Source organism: Triticum dicoccoides, chromosome 3B, assembly GCF_002162155.2.
Source record: "Triticum dicoccoides isolate Atlit2015 ecotype Zavitan chromosome 3B, WEW_v2.0, whole genome shotgun sequence".
NCBI classification, from domain to species: Eukaryota; Viridiplantae; Streptophyta; class Magnoliopsida; order Poales; family Poaceae; genus Triticum; species Triticum dicoccoides.
The window spans coordinates 370,164,818-370,169,225 of record NC_041385.1 but is presented as its reverse complement, the minus strand read 5'-3'; positions in this window follow the sequence as shown (position 1 = coordinate 370,169,225).

Below are 4,408 nucleotides of genomic sequence, written 5' to 3'. Positions count from 1 at the left end.
GCCAGATCCAGTGGCTATAGTGGTGGGGGTCGGTGGCTGGGCGTGGGGGTGGCGGGTGGGAGGAGGGAGGTGGAGGAGGATCCCACCGGATCCGATGGCCGCAGTGCCGGGGGTCGTTGGCTGGGCGTGGGGGCGCCGTGGGTGGGTGGTGGTGGGCACAGGCGCCGGTGAGAGAGGCAGCCTGGAGGTAGTCGCAAGAAGTAGGATAAGGTGTCGGTCAGGGTAGTGGGCTGGGTGTTTTTGTATACAAGGTTGCTCGGGTCGGGTTTGGTGGGTGTTAGCAGAATAAGCCCCGGGTGTGCAGAATAAGGTCTTAAGGGGTGTTATCATAATAGACCCACCCTATATATATATATATATATATATATTCACATGCACAGCAGACATATGATCTATGCAACACATATATAGCTCCATCCATGATAACATATATACATACATAAGAAACATAGTATCATCCATACATCTTACACTACAATCACAATATTCATCCAACACATTGTTCCATGCATCCATATAACAAGTTCCACATTATTCTTCGATAGAAACAAAAAGAAGAACAGAGAAACAAGCACTCCATTGATGCAAGCTTCCATATAGTGAATTAAATATGCAAAATGGGAAACAAGAAAGTTAGAAGAAGAAGAGTAAGAAAACTAGAAGAAGAAGAAGAATAAGAAGGAGAAGAAGAAGGAGAAGAAGGAGAAGAAGACTAGAAGAAGGAGAAGAAGACTAGAAGAAGAAGAAGAAGAAGAAGAAGAACTTCTTCTTCTTCTTCTTCTTCTTCTTCTTCTTTTCTTCCTATTCCTTCTTTTCTTCCACTTCCTTGATTTTCTTCATCTTATTATGTCATTTGTGGACTAAATAGGAGAAATTATGCCATAAATGGACTAAATAGGCTAAATCAGAAGAAAAGTGCCATTTTTGAACTAATGTAGCAAATTATGCCATTTTTGACCTAACTAAGCTTATTTTGTCATTTTAGAGGACAACAAGCTAAGTATATGACATTTATTAGGTTAGCAAGGTTATGATGCCATTTACGAATAAAAACAAGTAAGAGGAGGAAAAGAAGAAGAAGAACAAGAAGAAGAAGAAGAAGAAGCTTCTTCTTCTTGTTGTTCTTCTTCTTCTTTTCTTCCTATTCCTTCTTTCCTTCCTCTTCCTTGATTTTCTTCATCTTATTATGTCATTTGTGGACTAAATAGGCTAAATTATGTCATAAATGGACTAAATAGGCTAAATAAGAAGAAAAATGCCATTTTTGATCTAACGTAGCAAATTATGACATTTTTGACCTAACTAAGCTTATTGTGTCATTTTAGAGGACAACAAGCTAAGTATATGACATTTATGAGGTTAGCAAGGTTATGATGCCATTTACGAATAAAAACAAGTAAGAGGAGGAAAAGAAGAAGAAGAGAAGAAGAAAAGAAGAAGAAGAAGAAATTCTTCTTCTTCTTCTTCTGTTCTTTTCTTCACATTCCTTCTTTCCTTCCTCTTCCTTGATTTTTTTCATCTTATTATGTCATTTGTGGACTAAATAGGCTAAATTATGTCATAAATGGACTAAACAGGCTAAATAAGAATAAAAATACCGTTATCACGGAGGTGTAGGAATGGTCGGGGTTGCGCCTTTGGCAGACGGAGGTGAAGGACCGGCCGGGGTTCCAGCATTGGCAGACGCGGAAGGATTGGTCGATGCTTGTCAGGAGCCATGCTAAACCAAAGATCATTTCCAGTAATGTCTCGTTAGCATGATGCAAACTGAAATGTGAATAGTAGTAACTAAGGACCATTCAAATCAAACTCACCGTGCCCGCCGGAGCAATCTCGGGCATCGGCAGAGGGGCCTGGCCGTTTTTTTACACATGGTCTGCACATTTGGTTCTCACGAGTCAGTCATATTAGTTAGTAATGCGAACATTACGTGCATGATTTGGCTAATATGCACAAGAAACGTACCATGATGAGATCATATAGGGCCCGGTGAGACGCCTCGTTCCGGTTCCTCTCCTCCTCGAACATCTTAGCCGTCTTCTCCTCCCTCTCCCTCTCCCTCTCCGCCGCCTCCCTTTTTGCCTCCTCCAAAAGCTCCTGGGTCTTCAATCTCTCTTTTTGAACCGCTGCCCGCAACACAACACTCCTCGTTAGCATTGTAATCATCGACGGATGCACACACATTGTAGTGGAGGAAAGGTCAGAGAGTCTGTATAACTAACCGCCACGGCGAGCTCCGTGGGCCATGCATGAGGCGTTATCACAGGATCAGAGCTACTCTGGCGCTTCTTGATCTGCGAGAGAGTCTTAGGACAATGTATCAGTCCATCACCAATGGCTTGAGAGCCATGGGACCTCCCGCCACCAGATATCATCACCAGCTCTGTATCAAAAGGATCCTGGCTCGGGTTAAAGTCCTCCCCTTTCCTCGTCTTCCCCTCGTCTCTGTACTTCACAAGCTTGTGGTGGGAGGAGATGTTGGTGAAGTTCTCTGGATGATCTAGGTCAGACTCCATGGATGCCTTGGCCTTCTTGTACGGGGACATATGGGCCATGCCGTAGAGGTCTAACAGAGAAGGCACAAGCTTCTTGTGGTAGTGCGCCTGAGAGAGAGGAACAAAATATTAGTTAATTAGGGCTCAAGCTAGCATTAAGAATGATATTACTATGTAAATAGGTCATTTTGGAGCTAAGAAAGGTTATTATGTCATTTTCGAGGAAAATAAGCTAAGTTTAGGTCATTTTGAAGCTAAGAAAGATTATTATGCCATTTTTGACCAAAGTATGCTAATTATGTCATTATTGAGCTATCGAAGGTAGTTATGCTATTTTTTTTAACTAATTAAAGCATATTAAGTCATTTTATAGAGCTATGTAAACGTTATTATGTCATTTTAGAGCTAAATATGACATTATTGAGCTATCCAAGGTAGTTATGCTATTTTTTAGCTAACTAAAGCATATTAAGTCATTATTGAGCTATCAAAGGTAGTTATACCATTTTTTAACTAACTAAAGCATATTAAGTCATTATTGAGCTAATTATGTCATTATTGAAGTATCCAAGGTAGTTATTATGTCATTTTAACTAACTAAAGCATATTAAGTCATTATTGAGCTAATTATGTCATTATTGAAGTATCCAAGGTAGTTATTATGTCATTTTTAACTAACTAAGCATATTAAGTCATTTTGGAAAGGATAAATGCTACCATCAAGAATGAAATTGCATGAATCATGTGGCAAACCATATACCTAGTTATCCCCGTACTCAAACAGGTTGGAGCTCCCTTGATGGTGTGGCACACCTTCCATTTGGCCATGCTTATCCTTGGCCCTTTGGTGTTCGAGCCGCCATTCAGGAGAGCACCACGCATCCACCAACGCCTCCCAACAGTCCATCTTATCGACACACCATCTCGGGGCACCTAAGTGAGTCAAGAGAAATTTCAGCGCTACCAATCAAATCAAGAAAACTAAGTTCAAGGCCTTAATAATATGTATAATTACTGACAAGTACTTCTCCCTACTTAGAAACTTGCTGCGACACTTCTTCTTGGCCCTCCTAATACCCTGCGAGGCGTAGTAGTCTTGAACGGCCTGCATCCGAGCCTCGTGCCGTAAGTTCTGAAGTAGGCGCTTTCACTCGGCTTCGACAACCATAGCCGCGGCCTCCTGTTCTCCCTCTGAAACCCTGTACAAGGTCTGCAATCAAAGAAGGCAACAATGATTAGTACAATCACTAGGTAGGTAGTGTTCATTTTTAATTCTCTAAAGGAGAAATTACCCAAAACCGATGGAACACAATGTCGACCACCATCTCGCATGCGACACCGGCGACCATCTCCCCTGGAGGGGCTGGAGCAACAGAGTACAACTCCCAGCTTAGTGCTCGTTGTGGAACCTGACCCTCACCGGGCATCGTGACCCACCCAGGGAAGTGCTGCTGGCAAAGCGTGTCAGGGACCTGGTTGGGCCTGCGGACACCACGGTCACGGGGGTAATCCCAGCCCCTACAGTATGACAAGGCAAACACATTAGATATTAATTTGAAGGAACATGTAGGCAAAAGGTTAAAAAATAGTAAATGCACTTACTTCAACCCTTTAGGCGCAATAAACCACCTCTGGTCGGGGGTCGTCGGCACAGGCGGGAGCTTTGTACTGAAAAATCTGAAAAACCTAAACTGAACTAATTAAACTAAATAACCTAAACTAATTAAACTAAATAACCTAAACTAATTAAACTAAATAACCTAAACTGAACTAATTAAACTAAATAACCTAAACTAATTAAACTAAATAACCTAAACTAATTAAACGCAAACTGAAAAAGCTTAAACTAAAAACCTAATCTAAACAGAAAAGAAAAACAGAAAAAACCGAAAAGAAAATAGGACACAGGGGGT